The 22,249-nt window shown below is 43.3% G+C and overlaps 1 protein-coding gene across 3 annotated transcripts in view; it reads right to left on the bottom strand.

Moving 5' to 3' along the window:
* Positions 1 to 20,183, bottom strand: part of VIT (vitrin) — a 100,995-nt gene extending 80,812 nt beyond the window's left edge. For all 3 annotated transcript variants that reach the window (XM_036121500.2, XM_078056182.1, XM_078056183.1), the window contains exon 1: positions 19,909 to 20,183. The gene's annotated coding sequence lies outside the window, so the exon portion shown is untranslated. The remainder of the gene's footprint in view (positions 1 to 19,908) is intronic.
* Positions 20,184 to 22,249: the final 2,066 nt, after the last annotated feature.

Raw genomic sequence — 22,249 nt, 5'->3', positions numbered from 1 at the left:
AACCTTAACATTAGAAAGTGTGCAGGCTCCATAAGGGAGTATAAGGGGAGTTTATAGACCAGAGGTTCTCAAACTTTGATGCATATTAGTATCATCTGGGAGTTTTAAAAGACCCTGATGCCCAGGCTGCACCTCAGACCAGTTGAATCAGAATCTCTTAAGGTGGGGTCTAGGCGTTAAGTTTTTTAAAAGCTCCGTAGGTAATTCCAATGTGCTGACAAGTTTGAGGACCAGTGGTTTAGAGCAAGACTTCCTAAATCTTACATGCATAGGAGTCACCTGGGGATCTTGTTAAAATGCAGATTCTAATCCCAGTAGGTCTGGGATAGTACCAGAGATTCCCCAAGAAACCAGGAAATTTTAGAGGAAGGAGAGATTATGTCAGCCATGGGAAAAAGAGAAAGTCTCCTAGAGGTGATAACAATTGGGTCATTTTGAAAGACAAACAGTTTGGACACGCAGAAATACGGAGAAGTGGCCCCAAGAGGGAGGAACAGCACTGACAGGAGCTCAGAGGTTGGGAAGCAGAGTGGATATGAAGATGCTGTTGATCTATATGGGGTTTCCTCCTTCTCTTGAGGCTGTGAGGAAACCCTAAAAGGTTTGGTCATACTACCATTACCCATTACATAGAGCATATACTATGTACTCTATATGGTCTTGAATCTTTACAATAAGCCAGTGTGGTAGATTTTATGATCCCTTCAGGAAACTAAGGCTAAGATAAGTTTCTGGTCACACCCATGGTGACCAGGCAGTCAGTAGGACCAGATTGGGGGCGGGAGTAGTGGGAAGGATCTGCCCTGGGCACGGGCAATAAGGAAGAACCTTGTCTAGAGAATATAAAGCTTAAGATTGGTATGCTTTTCATTATCTTTATAAGCTAGCAATTCCAAGCAATGCCAATAATAAAGCACCCCCACCCTCTGGGGTGGATGGCTCCCGTTACATCCTCTTTGCCTAGTGCCACCGCTGTGTGGCCTAAATCTGGCATTCACACCCTGCATGCCACTATGCCCCATGGTATGCTGCTAAATCTGCTCTCTGGGGGAAAAAAGCCCCAACTTGTAGCATTTGTTGATTTCTGTGTGTAAATCTTCCATGGCTGATTTTGAAGCCACCAAAGTAGAGAATTGAATACACAATCTGGTACTAGCTAGGTCCAGTGCAAGCTTATATCCAATATTTAGATTCAGGACTGTGCAGATTTTATTAATAAAAAGCAATGATCAAATTATGGTCGAGGTAGTAATACAAGTACCTGATACAATTAACTTAAATAAAACTGTTTAGTATATGAAAGATTTTATTACAAACAATTAAATTAGGCAGCAAGAGTAACCTCAAACAGAACTGATGATTTTGTTAATTTCCAGCAACAATTGCAATGTGTTAAATTTGCTAATAAAGGTAATTGACTACTGGTTACATAATAGGCAGATAACAGTTTTTAGTTTCAAAATAGAAATAAAACCATGTGTACAATCTATTTGCAATTTGTTGCTTAAGTAGCTGGGTTATGTTTTAGAAATAGGGTGATAACAAGTAATATTTTGTTTGTCTTTTACTATTTTGAGAAGCTCCAGAACAACTTACGTGTTTTCAGGCTTACACACAGTTACGCAACCAGCCTCCTAACAAGGCGTCTCCTTCTCCCTCTGACTCCACGATCCACACAACAGCCAGCATGACCCGGTTCAAAGTACATCATTTCACAGCATTCCTCAGATCAAAACTCTAAAGTGCTTCCCACCTTACTCAGAATCAAAGCCAAAGTCTTGACAAGTGGCTTATGACCCTATGTGGCCCCCTGACCTCATTTCTCCCTCACTTATTAAGGTCTGGGCGCACTGGCCTCCTGGCTGTTTCTAGAACACACATCTCATGGTCTCTGCACTTATTGTTTCCTTTACCTGGATGCCCTTTCTGCAGATGAGAACATGATTTATTCCTTGATTTCTTTCAAGTCTTTGCTTCAATGTTATCTTCTCTTGAGACGTCTCCTTATCACCTAGCTTAATTTTATAATCCATCTCCCACCTACCACCAACTGGTACACCCTATTTTTTCTACTATTTTTTTAATGTTACTATTGCCACTGACATACTTTATAGTTTACTTATTTATTGTTTGTGTTCTCCACTAGAATGCAAGCTCCATGAGGGTAGGGATTTGTACTTGATATTTTATGTGCTCAATAAATACACATTGAATCAATGAGTGAGTAGCAAAGGCTCTCTCCTTTCCCTAGGAAATAAAAAGAAGAAACAAAACAAAGATAATCTTATGAATACACTAAAAACTAGTGAATTGTTCACTTTCAATTTATGGCATGTGATTTATCTCTCAATAAGCATTATCGATAGTCAACAAGCAGAGGGAAAATGGATTGCAGAGAGCAATGCTTGCAGATCTGTCTTACAACTTTAGGAGACATGAGGGATCTGATCTTTCCACACTGGGATGGGTGGATAAAAACAAACAGGATTCCAGGAAACACTCTAACCTTGGAGGAGTTTTCACCCAAATGGTGACTCGCTCGTGATGGAACGAGACCAGAATCACTCTGATCTCTTAGAATCAGAATGTTTTCAGACCTCTTTCTCACCACTTCAATTTCTCTCCTTGTTTGGTCTAGTTACTCATAACGCTTAAAACATAAAGGTGCCTTTTGAAATGTGTGTAAAAAAAATTCAAACCCTCTCTTAACCATTGCAGAGGTTGGGATGAGGATGGCCACCAACACCATTAAGCAGTCCTGCAGACTGTCTGTGCCACAAATCCACGCACAGGAATGCTGGAGCCCAACAACCCTACGTGCTCACCGGGGTTCAAAGAGAAACAATTGGAGTTTCCAAAAGCATGTGTTCCTGATCTGTGAATTTATGGATTCTGCTGTGAACTGTAATATAGAGTCCTGAATATGAAGTTCTGATGAGGCAAATGAAGCTTGATGGTGAGATAAAAATCCATACCAATGTAGTAGAGTAGCCAGCCAATTTAATTCAATCTCTTGTTGCCCGGAGTTAGAAAAGAGCAAGTTGGTAATAAATAATAACATCACCTTATATTTATATGGTTCTTCAGGGTTTTTTTCCTCCCATTTTTTTATTGGGATAAAATACACAAATGTAAAATGTACTATCTAAACCATTTTTTAAGAGTACAGTTCAACAGGATTAAATACACTTATAATGTGCCATCATCAGCACCATCCATTTCCAGAATACTTTTTGTCTTGTAAAACTGAAATTCCACGCACGTTAAATAAAAACTCCTCATTTCCCCCATCTCCCAAACTCCCATTTCCCCCAACTCCCAAATGCACCACCAGGCTGCATTCTACCTCTAAGTACTTCATTTAAGTGGAATCATACACCTTTTGGCTTTTTGTGACTGGCCCATGTCAAATAGTATAATGTTTTCAGGGCTCATCCATGTTGTAGCATATGTCAGAATTTCTTTCTTTTTAAGGCTGAGTAATATTGCATTTCATGTATAAGCCGGAGTTTACTTATCTGTTCATCCGCTGATGAACTCTTGGTTTGCGTCTACATTTTAGTTATTGTGAAAAATGCTGCTATGAACATGGATGTACAAATCTCTCTTTGAGACCCTGCTTTCAATTCTTTTGTGATTATTATACCTCAAAGGGAAATCTCTGGATCATATGGTAGTTTTATTTTTAGTTTTTTGAGGAAACATCATACTGTTTTCACAATGGGGCTGCGCCATTTTGCATTCCCTCTAACAGTGCACAAGGCTTCCAGGGTCAGCAGAGTCTCACCAGCACTTCCTGTTTTCTGCCTCTTTTGATAGTTGTCATTCTAACGGGGGTGGAGTGGCATCTCATTGCAGTTTTGATTTGCATTTCCCTCATTATTAGTGATGTTGAACATATTTTTGAGTGCTGGTTGGCCACTTGTCAATCTTTGGAAAAATGTCCATTCCAGTCCCTTGCCTAGTTTTGAATTAGGTTGTTTTCTTGTTGTTGAATTTTAGGAGTTACCTATACTTTCTGGATATTAATCTCTTATCACATATGATTTGCAAATATTTTCTCCCATTTTTTGTACTTTGTTTACAGTATTTTGGATGCACAAGATTTTTAGATTTCATAAAGACTAATTTGTCATTTTTCTTTTGTTGTCTATGCCTTTGGGTGTCATATCTAAGAAGTCATTGCCACCTCCAATGATTTGCAGCTTTTGTCCTCTGTTTTCTCCTAAGAATTTTATAGTTTTAGGTCTTACATTTAGATCTTTGATCCATTTGAGTTAGTACTTGTTTATGGTGTTAGGTAAGGGTCCAATTTTGTTCTTTTGCATGTGGATATCCTCTTCTCCCAGCACCATTTGTTGAAGAGACTATCTTTTCTCTATTGAATGGTCTTGGCACCCATGTCAAAAATCATTTGACCATAACGTAAGGGTTAATTTCTGGCTCTCCATTCTATTCCATTGGTATATATGTCTACCTCTATGCCAGTCCCACACTATTTTGGTTACTATAGCTTTGTAGTAAGTTTTCTAGATCAGCAATTGTGCATCCTCCAGTTCGCCTCTTCTTTTTCAAGACTGTTTTGGCTAATTGATGTCCCTTGAGGTTCCATATAAATTTTTGGATGGGTTTTTCAATTTCAGCAAAAAACATTATTGGGATTTTGATAGGTACTGTATTGAATCTGTAGATTGCTTTTGATAGTATTAAGATCTTAACAATATTAAGTCTTCCGATTCATGAATATGGAATACGTTTCTATTTATTTATGCCTTCTTTAGTTTCTTTCAGCAATGTTCTGTAGTTTTCATTGTACAAGTCTTTAACCTCCTTGGTTAAATTAATTACTAAGTATTTTATTCTTTTTGATGCAATTGTAAATGGAATTGTTGTCTTAAATTCCTTTTTAGATTGTTTGTTGTTCATGTATAAAGATGCAACTGATTTTTGTGTGTTGATTTTGTATCCTACTACTTGACTGAATTCATTTGTTTATTCTAACAACTTTTTTTTTTCCATTCTAACAATTTTGTTGTGGAATCTTTAGGATTTTCTACAGATAAGGTCATATCATCTGCAAACAGATAATTTTACTTCTTCCTTCCATTTTGGATATCTTTTATTTATCTCTCTTGCCTAATTCCTCTGGCTAGAGCTTACAGGGCTATGTTGAATGAAAGTGGAGAAAACAGGTGGGCATCCTTGCCTTGTTCCTGATCTTAGAGGAGAAGCTTTCAGTCTTTCACCTTTGAGCATGAGGTTTGCTATGAGATTTCATATATGGTTTTTATTATGTTCAGGTAGTTTCCTTCTATTCTTAGTTTGTTGAGTGTTTTTATCATGGAAGGGCGTTACATTTTGCCAAATGTTTTTTCTGTATCAGTTGAGATGATCATGTGTTTGTTTTTCCCCATTTATTCTATTAACATGATGTATTATATTAATCAATTTTTGTGTATGTTCAAACATTCTTGCGCTCCAGGAATAAATCCCATTTGGTCATGTTGTATAATTATTTTAATATGCTGCTGAGTTCAATTTGCTAGTATTTTGCAGAAGATTTTTACATCGATATTTATAAGGGATATTGTATTGATAGGGGACACTATAGTTTTCTTGTAGTGCCTTTGTCTGACTTGGTATCTGGGTAATGCTTCTCTCATAGGATGACTTAAGGAGTAATCCCTTATCTGCATTTTGGGGGAAATGTTTGAGAAGGTTTGGTGTTAGTTCTTCTTTAAATGTTTGGTGGAATTCACAAGAGAAGCCATCAGACCCAGGGCTTTTTGTTGTCAGGAGATTTTTGATTACTGATTCAATCTCCTTACTAGTTATGGGTCTATTCAGAGTTTCTATTTCTTCACAGTCTTGGTAGGCTTTGTGTTTCTAGAATTTGTTCACTTCAGCTAGATTATCCAATTTGTTGGCATACAATTGTCCACAGTACTCTCCTATAATTTTTTTTATTTTAATAACAGTGCAGTGATTGCTTTAGAGAAAGAAAACTGGGTAAATGGTGATCAGAGACAGAAGTGAGTTTGACGGTTTTGTTCTATTTTAATCCTTACTCTGTGCATATATGTTAATAAGTCAGAATTAATAGAATAACTTTTTTTGAAAATTTAGCATAGATAATGTTGATATCAAATGAGAAGCTGCAATAATCTCCTAGCCTACTCCTTGCTCTCTGCTCTCCAGGCTCCAGGTCACCCTTCCCTCCAGCTGGGGAGGATTGGCTTCCTAAAGCATGGGTCGGATTGTCCATTCACCCTCTCAGACTCCTTCTTCACAGTCCACTCATTGTCTACAGAATAAAGCCGGAATTCCTCAGTGAGGCATTACAGACTCTTCCTGAAACGGCCCCACTATATTTCAAACCATCACACTGCAGCAATTTGCATACCTGGGGTCCGAGGAGGGTCTTTGTCTACATGTAGCACTTCCATGTCTTGTCCCGTGCTCTAACTATTGCCCTTTCTGGAATACCTTCCACTCCTCATCTGCCTCTCACAAGCCTATCTGAGGTTCAGCTCATGGGCCACCTCTTCCTTGTAAATCTCTCTGACCTCCTAAATTCAAAATGCATCTTCTTTCATGCATCCATTTAATCATTCAAAAAAAGTTGTGTGTGCGCTCTGTGCTAGGCAGAGAGGAGCAAGATGCAGGTCCACTCACCAAGTTGCCTAGAGTCTTCTAGAGGGAGTCTGATGCACCTTCCTCATAACTAACACTGATGGAGCACATGACATGATGTCAGTGATATATTAATTCATTTGATGATCTTTTCAACAACCTGATGAGGTGGGGGCTACTTCCTGCCTTAATTTTAGAGGTGGAAATGTGGAGGCATGCAGAGGGTGGGTACTTTGCCCAAGGTCACATGGCTGGGAAGAAGAGAACTGGACTTCAAATCAGGCATCCTGAGCCCAGAGCCTTGCCTTTGCATTTCACCACTTGCAATGGCTGTTTCATAATAAGCAAGTGCACTTCCCTCAACTGTTCTGATGTAATTGGTCTGAGTTGGTATTGATACTGTTTTAAAGCTCCCCAGGTGGCTCCCCTGTGCAGCCAGAGTTGAGAATCTCTGCTGAAGAGCAAACAGTAATGGCAGAAGGGGTGGATGGTCAAATAGGCCTGGGGTGTGGGGATCGGAAGGAGCTTGAATTAGTTGAACTGGCAGGTTGGAACACAGTGAGTGGTGAGGGAAGGACAGGACCCAAGGGACTGAGTAGATTCAGGAACTGGGAGCTGCTTCGAGAGGCCAGGAGAGGATTCGGACTGTTGAGAGGAAAGAAGGGGCCATGTTGGCCTTGAATGTCACGCCTAAAGAATGTGCAGTTGATCCTTTAGGCAATAGGGAGACATGGAAGACTTAAAAAATTATTTTTGCATTCATCATTTTTAATAAGCCCCCTAGAGGTTTACTTGAGCCCCTCACTTGCAGAAAATCTGCCCTAGTGGGCGTGTAAGATTTATGCAATGCTGGTGTGTGTCTGATCTATGACGCTACAAGGGGGAGTACCTAACAATACGCTTTGTCCACAAGGCAGAAGGAGCCAGTGTCCATCTGGAAACATTTAATAGTTATGAGAGGCTTGTGCTTTGTTTCCAAAATGCCAAAAATCCCCTGAGGACTGACATCTCTGAATGGGGAGAGGCCACATCTGCAGCCTTTCTTTCTCCATCTCTGCCTGATGTAAAGCCTCAGCCGCTTGTCAATGGATGTGGGTTGATCTAGTGAGGTCGGAAAAAGGAAGACTGGTCCTAGGAGGGGCCTTTACAATGTGGAGGTGGCCTTGATCTGCATATAAACCTTCACACAGATCATATTCCTCTGGGCTGGGCCTGAAACACTGCATTTCTTGTTGCCATGATACCAGCAAACACTATTACAATCCCCCAGGATTTCGTGAAGGAGAGGGAGAGAGACAGAGAGAGAGGGAAGAAGGGAGGGAGCACAGAAGCGAGCCAGAAAGCATGGTGGTTTTTCTTTCTTTCCTTATTTTCCTTCTCTTTCCAATTGCTCCCTTCTTTTATCTTTTTGGTTAAAGATTTATTTATTTATTTATTTTAGAGCGGGTGGGAGGGGCAGAGGGAAGAGAGAGAATCTTAAGCAGGCTCCATGCCCAGCAGGACACAATGCAGGGCTTGATCTCATGACCCTGAGATCATGACCCAAGCCACAGTCAAGAGTTGGACGCTTAACCGACTGAGCCTTCTTTTGTCTTAAAGAAATGCCAAGAGAAATGTGCAAGCCAAATAGGCAAGGGAGGCAGGAGAGGTTTTGCCTTTTCTCCATGTTGGCTCCAAAGAATGTACCAGGCTACTTGAATATGTGCTCTCCATCAGGCTGTGTGGACTGGACGCTGTTGGCTGCCTAAGCAGGGCAGCCGCTTCCCCACTTCCTCTTTCCTAACAGCCCCAATTTGATAAGAGGAATAAATCCACACAGATGACTCAGAGGAAGCTGATCCATCCCCAGCTCCTGGGGTGGATCCTGATTCCAAGTCTCAGCTAAAGATTGTTTATATACATTCTCCCCCTTGCTGGGGATTGCCTCAGAACCTCAGCTTGAGCCCATCAGCACGGCATCACTCTCCACGTGATGGAGCCTAGTTCAAGGATGGGCTGTGTCCTGAGTGGTATCAGACGCACAGAATGGAAAGACTTAGTCCTATGTTTTTCGGGGAGAGAGGTTGCCTCCCTTGTTGGTCTGCTGGCAGCCATCTTGTGACCATGAGACAAGTCAGTGTGAGGAACGAGTCAACACTAAAAGGTGGAAGGCAGCCAAGTGAATCACAGAGAAATGGAGCTGGAGCTCTGCCTGTCTTGTGCCCGGAGGCTGGGCCCACCTCTGGACCACCTGATGTGTGAGATAATGTATTTCCCTTTCAGTTGGCCTTGCAGGGAAAAAAGTATTCCTGACTGTTTCCTAACTCACAGCACCTGTCTTTTTAACTGGAGAAGACTAATAATGCCGGAGTCTGTAAGATGCTTTCTCAACAAATCTCGCATCTGAATCACCTAAGAACCTCTTGAGGAGGTAGAATGGACATTATTCTCCCTATCATTCCAGGCAGTGAAGTGACTTGTCTAAGGCCAGATCTCTATTTTAGTCTCGTGCTCTTTTTACTATATCAAACCCCTCACATAACTATTATTGTAAATTCCAAATAATTCTGTGATTTATTATATACTATTATTATAAAATTAAAACTCCACTCCTCATTTGTGTCGTATTTTGCATGTTTAAATGCCTGGTGACATCTAGGATTTTAATCTCTAAAGACACCTGAAATAAATGTCTCAAATATTATAGTCAGTTGCAGAAATAACACTAGCAGAAATTGTGTGTCTCGGCTGGTCTGGCAAGAAAAGATAACATAGGCCAATCAAGAGCTCCCTTGTGATTTTGGAATCAGGATCCTGAAAGCCTTGAAAACTATGGGAGCCAACCTGAAGGCCATGTGGGGTCCTGAATGAGACGGAGAAGGTGAAGGCAGAAAGAGAGGAGAAGAGAAAGCCTGTGGCTCTGGGAGAAGCAGGGCGAGAAGACGCTTTGGTTTCTGGCCACTTCCCACATCCCATTTCCAGTCTGAAGGAGGTCCAGCTGGACCCAGTCTCCTGCGCATGACATAGATGTTTCTGGGCCCTTTTACTCCAGCCAGTTGGAGTTGGTTTCTATTTCCTGAAGCTTTGGTTCAAATCCTTTTCATCTCTGTTGTTTTAGTTATCTGTTTCCCTGACATGATTAGTAGGAAAATGAAAACAGTTAAAATGAAAAGGGCTCCTGTGCCCACCTATCATTGGTAGCACCAAGCTGGGGTCTGAGAGGCTGTATCCAACTCAGGAGCAGGGCTCTGGGAAGAAGTGTGACAGAGAATCCCGTAAGCTGTGAGGACAGCCCCAGAGAATGAGGAACACAGCCCGCACATCTGGAATGCTCTGGGAGGCAAACATGGGAGTGGGTGACCTTGAAACTATGCTGTCAGAATGTCACTGTGGAGTTCCCGGTATGTTGATGACCATGGTTCACAACCAAGAGTGATTTTGCCCCCTCCCCTGAAGACGTGGCAATGTTTGAAGACATTTTTGGTTGTCATGATCCGGGTGGGGCCTCTACCTCTAAAGGGTAGAGGCCAGGGATGCTGCAAAACATCCTGCAGGGCACAGGACAGGCCCCACAACAAAGAACTAATTATCCAGCATGACATGGGCATAGTGTCAGGGTTGAGAAACTCTGATTTGTGAGAATTTTTTTTCCCCAATGTATTTCTAAGAATGTCATGCTTACTGATTTTCCAACCTAGGAATTTTCCATCAATATAGGTGATTTTTTTTTTATAACTAAGATATGAACAACTCAGGATCACTTTCTCCAGGACCACTTTTGATCACCATGTACCATCAAGTCAAATCCTAAAGCAGCGATGTTTACTCGTGGGCAGTGGGTGGGTTAGAGAGGTCATCCCTGTGTTCCATGACTGAGTTATATCCATGCCGTCAGGCTCATTGATCCATGTGGCATGGTTCTACATGTCAGAACACCAAAAAGGGACAGCCTTTTTTGGTGTGCATGTTTCAGACCATCATTTTGTATCTCATTAAGAACCTGACATATGGTAATGCTTACCACATCCACAAAGCCTTCAACCAATAGTGATTTCTAGTGAGGCTGCAAACAGTAATTACGTCTCTGAAGTGGTAGTTTAGATCCTATATTGCCAGTAGGAAAAAAATACTAGTTTGCAGGCATGCCCCCAAATGAGCTCTAAAGAACTGCTTCCAAGAGTTATTTATCCTCCGTAATAGAAGGGCAGTCAATCGGGGGAAGGGCTGAAGACCTTAGTAAAAGACGAGGTGGACCATGACCGCTCCTCTCAGTTACTCTGGAAACGGTGTGTGTTTAAAAGATTCTCATGGAGCTTTGGAAGAAGAGCTTCTCTCATCAGAAGCTTCTTTACCTAATGTGTTTGACACTGTGGAGTAGTCCTGCCTCCTCCCACTGGGTTTTCTCCCTTGGGCTTTGAGGTTTGTGGTTGCCAAGGGGCCATCCACTGTGAATTTGGAGCCGTGTGTTTGGATCAGTCCAGCTGCGATCCCCAGAGCCTCGACTGGCCCGAACACTCTGTGCTTTTTGGTCTGCCTTCAATTCTGAGGCACAGAAAAAACATTCTTGGGTCTCATATAGCCTTCCAGCTGAGGTGGGAAGGAAGATGAGGGTGTGTCTGTAAGGTCCACAGCATCTTCCCGTCGGCCTCTTGGTAACGAGTGGTTTCATCGCAGATGACAGGGTCCTAGCTGTCCCCATGCAGCGGAGAGGCAAGTGCAGGGCTGTGGGTCAAAGCACGTTCTTGAATCCCAGCAACCACAGGCTCGGGGTGGGGTGGCGGGGGAAGGGAGGGCGTGGAGGGGGGCAGTCACTGTGGCTGAGCAACTGAGGGGATGGAGGATGGGGAGAACCAGCAGAAGGAGTTGTTCTGAAGCAGGAGACCCAGGGAGCTCCGAAGGGAGCCATGCGGCATCAGGCTCCAGAGGCCCTCTCCAGACCCTTCTCAGCTCTGCCGGAGGCTTCCAACCCTCCTTCACGTCCCTCCTGACAGTTTTGGCCCTGCTGTCCAGTGGCCTGTTACATGAGATGGGATTGGTCTCTTTGTTCTTCGTGGGAAGTTTTAGAAGCTTCGAGTCCACTCCGATGACAACAGTTGCATTTGTTGAGTGCTTACCATATGCTCCCCGCTACACATGGGCCATCTTGTTTCATTATCACGATGCTCCTACCAGCTAAGTACAATTATGCCTATTTTTCAGAGTAGGAAATCGAGGTTTAGAGAATTTAGTGAGCTGTCCAAGGACAATGGACGCAGAGCAGCACCAGAATTCCATCCCAGGCCTCGCATTTAACCCCATTCACTACTCCATTCTGCCACTCTCCAGGATGGGTTCACTTTCCTTTTCACCTTGACACATATATCCGAGGCTTTTTGAAATACTCTGTTGACAATAGTTCAAGATGCACACTCAAAAATACAGACATTGTGTGATACAGTTGTCTTGACTGTAAGGTCAGGAGATTTTTTTGAGTTCTATCTGGGCATGAACTCACATAGAGCTTTCTCTCTCACACAAATGTTATTTAGGGTAAAGTGATGCACCAGGCATATTTTTAAGTTTAACCAGGCATAACACACCCATCTAAATAAACATTGGAGTGTATTGTAATTGACTGTGTAATGAGATGTTAAAACCTTCTGTCTTAACTTCCCCTGAGACTACGTGAGATCTACTTCCATGTTCCCAAGTGGTCTCCTTGACAGTCGTCTCACGACTGTCTGTCCCCCTGCTCCCCTCTGCATCTGGGGACGGGGAGGAGGAGGGAGAATGCCAATAACTTTCTCTAAAGCATCCCTGCTGTCCAGTCTCCAGCTTCCCTCTTGCCTCCGCCAGCTGTGCTGTGGTCTGGAGGGAGGCAGGCGGCCAGGCATCCCGGCTCTGGGTCACTATCTTTGGAAGCCCAGCTTGGATGTCCAGTAGCCCCATTTGAGATGACCGAGTGGTTGTGTCTCTAGGGCTTGGGGGCACAGCGGCCTGGTGTCTGGCTCATGATTCAGACGCCCACAGGAGAGGGAAGAGCTTGTGGCAAACCAGCCTCTGTGTCAGCGTCAGCCTGGGTCACTTCAGGTCCTGCCCAAGCCAGGTGCACGGAGGGCTGAGGAGGCCACAGCAGGGGCACAGGAGAGAGGGAGTGCCGGGTGTTCGGAGGCTGAGCAAGGAACCCCGTAAACCCCCAGCCAGAGCAGATCCATAGGTAACAGCACCTGGGGTTCCCAGCAAATGGGGAGCAGTGCCCCAAGTGAACAAGAAACCCCTGTACGTGCCTGCCAAGCCCAGGGAGCCCGGGCGCCAGCTTACGTCAGTATCCGCTTACAAGGCCCTTCAGTCCCCTTACCTTTCCTCTCTGTACCCACTTCAACTCTGGACATGAAGATACTGTTGTTCGCGGCCAAGGGGAAGGGGGTAGAGGCACCGAGCAGAGAAAGAGAGAATCCAGCCCTGCCCCCTTCCGCACAGCAGCAGTTAGGCCCAGGGGCAGGGTGAAACTTGAAACTGTGAACGCCACTCCTCAGTGTTTAAGCACTACTGAAGTGTTACATCCATGTTAATGGCCAAACTGATTGTTTGGAGGTGTAATGTGGGCAAGGGCTTTTTAAAAATTCTTAGTGTGGCCTGAAATATTAAGGGACCTACTCAGATTTCATCCAGGGCAGAGGCAAGAGCCGCAGGTGGAGTGTGTGAGTGGGCAGTGGGGGGCTCCTGGGGGAACTTGAGGAGCACTAGGATAGTGCCCTCCGCGTCGACTTGTCCAAGTACTTCCATACGAACTTTCCTCTTCACTCTGCCTGCTCCAGAGACCGTGGCCCTCCCAAGCATGGTGCTACCTCAAGGCCTTTGCATTTGCTCTTTGGTCTGCCTGGATTGTTCTTCCCCCAAGTACTCACATAGGTTGCTCCATGGCTTCCTTCACCTCTCTCTCTCTGTTTAAATGTCCCTTTATCAGACATTTATCTAACCATGCAGTGCAAATCATCACTTCATCTCCCTGCTCTGTCCAGCCTCTTTAGTCTAGGTTTTTCACAGCCATAATACCACCAATGCTCCCCAGATTGGCAAGCTCTAGGGGAACGGAGACTATTTTGTTCACTCTTCTTCCCAAGCATGTAGAATTATAATGGCACATGATGGTGGCCCAATAAATATTTGTTGTTCCTGTCATTCAGTGTTATCTCTGCTTCCCCAGATTCCTTTTACCTTTTGGACTATAGATTCACTCACTCTATTATACAAGCAAAGCCAGTCTGGGCAAGCTGACTCGCACCTTTACTTCCAAAGCCTGTTTTCTGTCTGGGACACAGGAACCGGAGGAGGGAATTCACTTAGCATTGAGATGCCAGTGACCTGATCTCTTGGAAACTATACACTGGGTTCCCCTGAAGGAATAGTTTCTCTCTCTCTCTCTCTCTCTTTTTTTTTCTTTTTGAATCTGAGAAGAAAGAATGCAGAGAGTCCCTTCCCACTATAGCCTGAAGGGTGGTTTTTATGAATTTTTACCACATGTCCACACAAAACTTTAACCTTTCTTTCACTGAAGGAAGGAATTTGAGAAATTTTTACTAGAGTCTTGTCAATGTAGAGACCCTTATCGGGGAAAGTGCTTCTCTGAAGTCTGAGTCATTAGGAAACAAGTTTCTTTCTGTGCCTTGCTGCTAACTTAGCACTGGAGTGAAGATAAAGGACACCTTTCGGGAACCAGCTACTCCTAGGGCTTGAGAACGAGCTCTGCACCTCAGCCTTCCCCCGAGAGTCAGGTTCTACCCAACACACCTGAAAAGTGTCCTTAAGCCAGGAGCTCATCTAAGAGTGACGGAAATAAAAAAACCTCTGTCCCTCTCCATGAGGGTTACTCCTGTGTCTCTACTTGCAGGAAGGAATAGTTTCTTTGGAATTTATTCGGCTTGAAGACAATGTTTTCAGGGATGGCAAAGATTAATTTGGTACGGTGACAGAAAAACCAGGAGCATGTGTACTCATGGCCTGGTAGGCTAAGAACGTGAGCTTTGGAAATAGACTGCTTGGGTTTGAGGTTGAGCTCCGTCGCCTACTAGCTGTGTGACCTTGCACAACTTAACTTCTCAGTGCCTCAGATGTCCCATCTGTGGAATAGGAGCAGTTACAACCTACCTCATAGGGTTGCTGTTAGGATTAAATGAGTGAATATAGAAAGAGGGTTTAAACCAGTGTCTGGCACACGAGAAGAGCTGTGTAGGTGTTAGCAAATACGATTTTTTGTTGTTCGGTGGTGGTTAATCGTGAGTACCGTCATCAATCTCGTCATTTTTAGCTCATCCTCTTGCAAACATGGTGCATTTGGACTCCAGCTGAAGACTCTGCAGAGGCAAAGCTGCCCAGGTTAATTACGGCTGATTTGGGGACTTGTTGGTGAAGGAGCCACATGGGTTTGGGACTGCCATTGAGCTAAATTCTCCTAGGGCTCCAGAAAGGGAGCGATTCTACACCCGTGTTCCTTCCTTCTCTCTCAGAGATTTATAAGGATCTTCAGCCCATTCTCATGGAAATCTTCTAGATGATGGTAGGACAACTGAACCAATCAAATAGCGGAGGAACGATATCTAGCATTTTCAAAAAGAATTGAAAAAAGCATCCAGTGAAGTAATAGGAAGCAGAAAGGAGCCTACACATTTTTTTAAAATTGTAACATCAAAATAAAACACAAACACCAAAATAGTCCCTAAACTGAATCTAAACCAAACTAGTATTCCTTTTGTTCCAAGACCCGTGGCTTGTAGATTTGACTCAGAAGAGGACTTTGGCATCCCATTATCTCAGTTCACCTTTCTCCCTGAGGATATTAGCACTGGAATGTGGCAATGGATTTCAGCCGAGCCACAACATCTGCTGTGTGGGGGATTTGCCTAATGCAGGATTGCCACATGATGTGCAGCTTTTATAGATCTCAACTCAGAGCATCGCTTGGTGCCTGCTTTGTGCACTCCCCAGGCAGCCCCGAGCACTTCAGATAGGCAGTCTCTAAGGAGATTTCTTTAAGATTTGCAATCTGTTGAAGTGGAAAAGTTTTCTAGTTGATTAAAAACAAATTCTAAATCCCGTATCCACAACTGTTTGTGTAAGGGATGAGGTAACTGTAGAAAAATGCAATAAACAAGACCAAAGTAGTCTTTGCTCCATTGTGAACATGGACCTCTGGGAATCTCGTTGGATTTTGGTCCTTCACTTCCTGGTCTGCAAACAGAACTCACCTAGGTGATCTCACACTGACTTAAATGTGTGTGCGTGTGTGTATTTTTTAATTAAAATTTTATTCTTCAGTTCCAAAATTTGTTTGGTTCTTTTTTATGCTGTGTCATTGTTGAACTTATTTTGTTCTTATGTTGTTTTCCTGATGTCATTAAATTCTTTAGCTGTGTTCGCTTGTGAATTCTTTGTCGGGTCGTTCATGCATCTCCATTTCTTGAGGGTCAGTTAATGGAGGTTTCCTGTGTTCCTTTGGTGATATCATTTCCCTGGTTCTTCACGATGCTCATAGCTTTGCGTAGGTGTCCAGTTACCTCTTCTAGACTTTATGGCCTGACTTCAGTAAGGGGAGGTTACTTTGGTCAGGTGTCCTCACTGGTGGGTCGAGGCATGCTGGGGCGCCCCGTGACCCTGGGTCCAGTGGGGCTTGTGGTGCCTCTGGGTCCAGGGAGGTGTGGCTGCTGGGGTCCCCAGCCTTGGCAACCGGGTAGTCCTTGGTGAGCATGTTGGGGGTATCTGCAAGGGCTGTTCGGGTCCTTGGAGACCAGGGTAGGCAGTGGTGCCAGCCAGAGCGGGTGGTGTGCACGCAGGAGCTGCAGGGGTCAGCTGCAGGGGCCTGGGTCGCGACAGGGGCCAGGTGCAGACACAGGTGTCGTGGCAAGAACCAGCCCTGCTGCTGGCGCTCTAGCAGGTGTGGGCCCCTGGCTGTCCTCGTGCACTCCCGTGGCTGCAGGGTCTCGCCACGCGCTGTGCACAGCGGTGGAGGCTGGTGACAAGAGTTGGGCCAGCAGGGCACAGGTGCACCCCCTGGAGGGGCCAGCTGCAGGTGAGCCCAGGGATGCAGGCAAGTGACAGGAGTTAGGGCCGGATCCGGGCTGACAAGGGGCTGTGGAGGCCCCGGTTGCGGGCGTGCACTCCTGCAGCTTAATTAAAAATTAGGAACCAGCACAATATCCAACAGCCATTGCTGACACCACAACTAAATTTGTCCTGCTCTACTGCTCCTTTCTTTACCTAGTCTCTGCACTCACAGAAGCTGCTCATCGCCACGTGCACAAGGACCTGTCATACCTGTAAAAGGTAGCAGGTTCCCTGGGCAGTTCTCTAGCTCCCCGTCTGTGTGTTCAGAGGGCCAGGAATACCACCACCTCCTGCAAACCACAGAGGGACCCATTCTTAGGCAAGGACAGGGGGGCCCTTGGGGCTCCTCGAATTACAGGCATCACAGAAGCTGCCTCTCTTGCTTATCATTTGCTGATTGATGAATTAGCTCACATCCTCTGGATGAAGAAATGGCAACACATTTCTAATAATTATATTAATATCACATACTTTCACAAATCTGTTTGCTTCCCACATCCACAGGGTTAATGTTTAAAAGTTTGAAGAGTATTACAATTGATTTGCTTCACAGCGGATTGGATTTCTTCATTCCAGCTGCATATAATAAAGACAATATTTGCTAACCTTTGGGTGCTGACGGAGTACCAGCACCAGCAGAAGCTTTTTGCCACAATCCCGTGAGGTAGGCACTAATCACAGACACCTTTTACAGAGGAGACAACTGAGGCCCAAGAGAGCTTAAGTAACTTGCCGAAGTTAACACATTTAAGAAGTGGTGGGTCCTCTTGCCAGACAAACTGCCACAGGATCCACACAGCCCAGGACAGGCCACTTGGCCTTGGCCTTGCATGGAAGGCCTTAAATTTAGATATTTGATACTCTCTCTACACAAGGGTACACAGGTAGTCATAGAAATGCACCAGGAAACTGAAAGAAGTCTGTTATACAACTTGGGCCACACTGTCCTTAGTAACATATATATATCATAATAATATGGTAATATAATATATACACATGTATATACATATATACACACTTATGTTATATTTATATAATATGCAGTTACGGTAGATTTCATTTTTGTATACTTCAAAAAGTCATTAGTTACGTAAACATAAATATTTTAAATATACCACAGGTTCCAAACCCCATTTTGCTACTTCCTCACTTTGTAACGTACAGGGGCCGGGCCATGTCTTGACATTGGCGAGGTCCCAGCGCACAGAACCATAGCATTAGGAGAGAAACTTAGAGACGATCTTGTCCAACTTCTTCATCTCCTACGTGAGGAAATGGAGACACAGAGATGTGGAGTAACTTCCCCAAGCTCACACAGCTGGAACGCCCTTCTCCTGACAGATCACCCACCGCCATTGCTACCTGGCTTCTGCTTCCAAGGAAGCGAGCAGAGAAGTTACACATGTGGCCACAAGTAACATCCTGGAGGCCACGAAACATTTATTTTGAGACCAATGACTCCTTCCAGTGTAATCTGGTTTTGAATATGGGGTGGGGGGGGGAAGATTACTTGTCTATAGAACTTTTCAAGTTTCAAAACCCTATTGGAGCTGAGAGTCAATATTGAAGCTCATGACCACCGTGGGAGGGATGTGGGCAGGCACTGCGGTTTCTCCTTTGCAGATGGGGAAGCGAAAGTCGGGCACGGTTGCTCACCTTTCCCCAGGTGACTCAGCCAGGTAGTGGCAGAACCGTTACCCTTACAGGACTCCAGGCTTGCAACAGTGCGCTAACCCTTCTGCTTTCCCGCGTCCCGGTACGTCTGACAGGAATTACAGATGACAACAGCACAAGCATTTCTGTCTTCCCGATGCTATTCATAAACCATTTTAAACTCAGTGTGTTTTTTTCTGAAAGAAACTATTCTTCCTGTAATCAGTAACTTGGCAAAAGAGATCCCTAGATCTTCTAAATGATATTCCTGGAGTGAACGCTATTTCAGGATGGATACTAAGCATTTCCAATGTTCTTTAGGTGTTTCCTTTCCGTGGTGAGGTGTAAGATATATTTAAATCAAGCTTAGTCTGGGAAACCAGCACATTGCAATTAAAAATGCAGCCCTTTAGTCTCGCAATTCTCTGTCTAAAGCCCTTTTACAAAAGAGGGTATTTTAATTCAATAAATAACAGACAGGCACGTCCAACTTTCCTACCGAAGGAGGCGTAGTCACCCCTCGCAGCTAACGTACATAACAGAGAAAATACACAAACAAATAGCGTTTGATCTTGCTTTGCTGCAGGGTGTTTTCATCTTTCAAGAGACGGAGGGAAAAACAACCTCAGAACTTTACCACCAAAACTTCCAAATTTATTGCAACGCAACGTAATGGCAAAATGCTATTTTCTTAACATTCACATTTTTGAATAACCACCACAGCCAAGAATGCCTGGTTTTATTTTTACAATAAACCCAAAGAAAATCTGGAATTCCACTCTCGATCTGGGGATGGCAAAGATGCCTGGGTTTTTTGGAGGAAAGGATCGAGTCTAACTATTCAATCTTATCCTCTCTGTTTAACCTGTGCTTGAGTCATTTATTCCATGTTTATACTAGTTTGACACAAATCATACTTAAAAGAGATTTGTACCCTTTTTCCCTGGGCAAATTTGAGCTACAATAGTAGACTTAACAATACCAGCCTTTTCTCGGGCTTATCAGTTAAAGAAGCTTTCAGCCTAAGAAAACACTTCCAGTAGAAACAAGATACAGAATTGTACAACTAGCCACATTCCACTGAGATCTGTCTGAGTAGAGAGAAGTTTAGATCCACACTAAATCATTTCTCTTCACTTAGCATCAATGTGTCCTTTTCTCATACTGCTTTTCATTCTTTGTTGGAAGCAATTTGTTACATTGCTATCATATTCCATAGAGGAAGCAAGGTATAAAAAAGGGTAGCATAATAAAGAGACTTATGTCATACTTTCCAACTTGTCTTAACCATAATAACATTGGTTTAAAAATACAATCAAAAATCTTGTTCTAATCTTATCTCAGCACAATTCATTTATAGTGGATCTACATAATATTAGTTGTTTACAAGGATGTCAACTCCCCCCACCCCCTCCCAATTCTCCTGAGACTAAAATTTGTACAGACTGATTACTTGCTCAAGGTATGTATTGTAGTTTCTTAATGATAAATACATTTTAAGGTTTTTATAATAAGAAATGGAAAGCAAACTATCTACATAGCTTAGTAATTCATCAGACATACCTTGTTTGAAGAGAGCAATTTTTTTTCAAAAATTTTCCACCACACAGAATGAATATCCTTTTTTCCTTAAGCTTTTCTGCATCACAAATCCCATCCAAATTATTCTAAAGAAGAAACAAGAAGAGGTCCAAGCAACTTTTCTCTTTTCTCAGAGGAGCTAATCAAACATTCCCATCAACCTCTCAGCACTTTGAAAAGCACATTTTAGCCACACACACACACATGCACATGCTCACACACACACACACACACACTCACACACTGCTTCTCACACGGGTTTTAGTGCTGAATTAGGCGGTCCTCTTTCAAATTTCCACTCCCACTTGCTTTTCTTTGGGGTAAGGATTTCTAAATATTCTTTTCTAGCCTAAAGCACACATTTTCAGTAAGCAAATTCTATAATTAGAAAATCTAAAAAGTGGAAGAGAAGTGCCTCAATAAAATGGGAAATAAAGCGTATACTTTAAAAAGGACTTACACGGGGCAATTAAATTTTCTCTTTCTTTTTCAAATGCCAGTAAACAGCTGATTAAACTGCATAAGAAAGAACACTGAACACTGCCAATACCACCAAGCTGGTTCTACTGGGCTCTCACTCTTAGAGTTGAAAACACTTACTTTTCCTACATAGTAATGCTATTTTTGTTGTTGTTGTTGCTTAGCTCACTTCGGTCCTTTCTGCGTTTTGGCAAGCTTAATGAAATGACTGTAGTCCATGCTGCTAGTAACAGGACACAAGATAATAATAGTGGGAAGCAAAACCTGCTCATGTTTCAAAAAACTGATGGTGGCGAGTTCACATCATAAGTGAAATCTGCCAATTTTAGTTATTATTGGTGTCATCAGTTAAAGTGAAGGGATTCAGACTCAAAACATGCACGGGGGGCGCCTGGGTGGCTCAGTTGTTAAGCGTCTGCCTTCGGCTCAGGTCATGATTCCAGGGTCCTGGGATCGAGCCCCACATCGGGCTCCCTGCTCGGCGGGAAGCCTGCTTCTCCCTCTCCCACTCCCCCTTCTTGTGTTCCCTCTCTCTGTGTCAGATAAATAAATAAAATCTTAAAAAAAAAAAAAAAAACCATGCACGGGCATTAGCATATCATACCATTTAAAAAAAGACATACATGAAAGCGTACATCTGGCACTCCTTGAGATTCAGATGGGTATCAGTGTGACCCAGCATCTCCTCTCCAGCAAGCGGGGAGGTAGCACAGAGCCATTTCTCCTCCTGCTGGGGAATGTGCACTCTGGCAGCCCCAGAGGAGAGCCCTCCTTCCCAGCAGCCCTATCTGTGGGCGCTGAGATTGCTCCTTATTTAAGATTAACATTGGAATGCTATCTAACTTTTTCCCCTCCGTTTGGTTCTGCATTTAAATTATTTCTTAGTTCTGTTTCTTCCTCCACAAAACCCTGAACCTAAGACCATGGGTAGGAAGGATGGTGCTGCCCACATGGAGGACGTCTTGTTCCACCATCAGGGGGTCAGGGAAGGTTCAGATGAAATGGCAGCCCAAACCAAATTAATAATAATAATAATAATAATAATAATAATAATAATAATTGCCATTTATCGAATACTTACTTTTGCTACGAACGGTGATAGCCCTCTACATATATCACCTCATTTAATACTTAGAAGAACCTGAAGAGGCCAGTACTATTATTCTCATTCCTCAGATAAGAGAACTGAGGCTCAAAGAGATACTAACTTTTCACCCAGACAGAAAGGTAACAACTGGGATTCAAGTTCAAAGCTGTGTGATTCAGAGGCAACTGGGCTGTGTTAGCTTCTATACTCATTTGGAGCTTCTTCTCTTTCACTAATTTGTTATCTTGTGGTGAATAAGGCAGAAATCAAATGCAAATGTATTGAAAAGCAAATGAAGAGATGCTCAAAGAGAGATGCAAATTAAAAGCAACGATGTGTGTACGGTGATGAAAACTTTTGGAAATACAGTAGTCACCCCTCATCTGTGGGGGACATATTCCAAGATCCCTAGCGGATGCCTGAAACTGACGATAGTACCGAATCTTATACATACTATGTTTTTTCCTATATGTACATGTACATACCTATGATAAATTTCGATTTAGAAATTAAGCACAGTAAGAGACTAACAACAATAACAAATAATAAAATAGGATAATTATAACAATACACAGTAATAAAGTCATATGAATGTGATCACTCTCTCTCAAAATATCTTACGGTACTGTACTCTTCTTGTGATGGTCCAAGATAGTGCGGTGTCTGTGCAGAGTGAGGTGAAAGACAGAGGCACTGTGACATAGCGTTAGGCTACTGTTGACCCTTTGGTGATTCATCGGAAAGATCATCTGTTTC

This window comes from Halichoerus grypus, chromosome 10, assembly GCF_964656455.1.
Source record: "Halichoerus grypus chromosome 10, mHalGry1.hap1.1, whole genome shotgun sequence".
NCBI classification, from domain to species: Eukaryota; Metazoa; Chordata; class Mammalia; order Carnivora; family Phocidae; genus Halichoerus; species Halichoerus grypus.
This window is presented reverse-complemented; position numbering and strand designations above follow the sequence as displayed.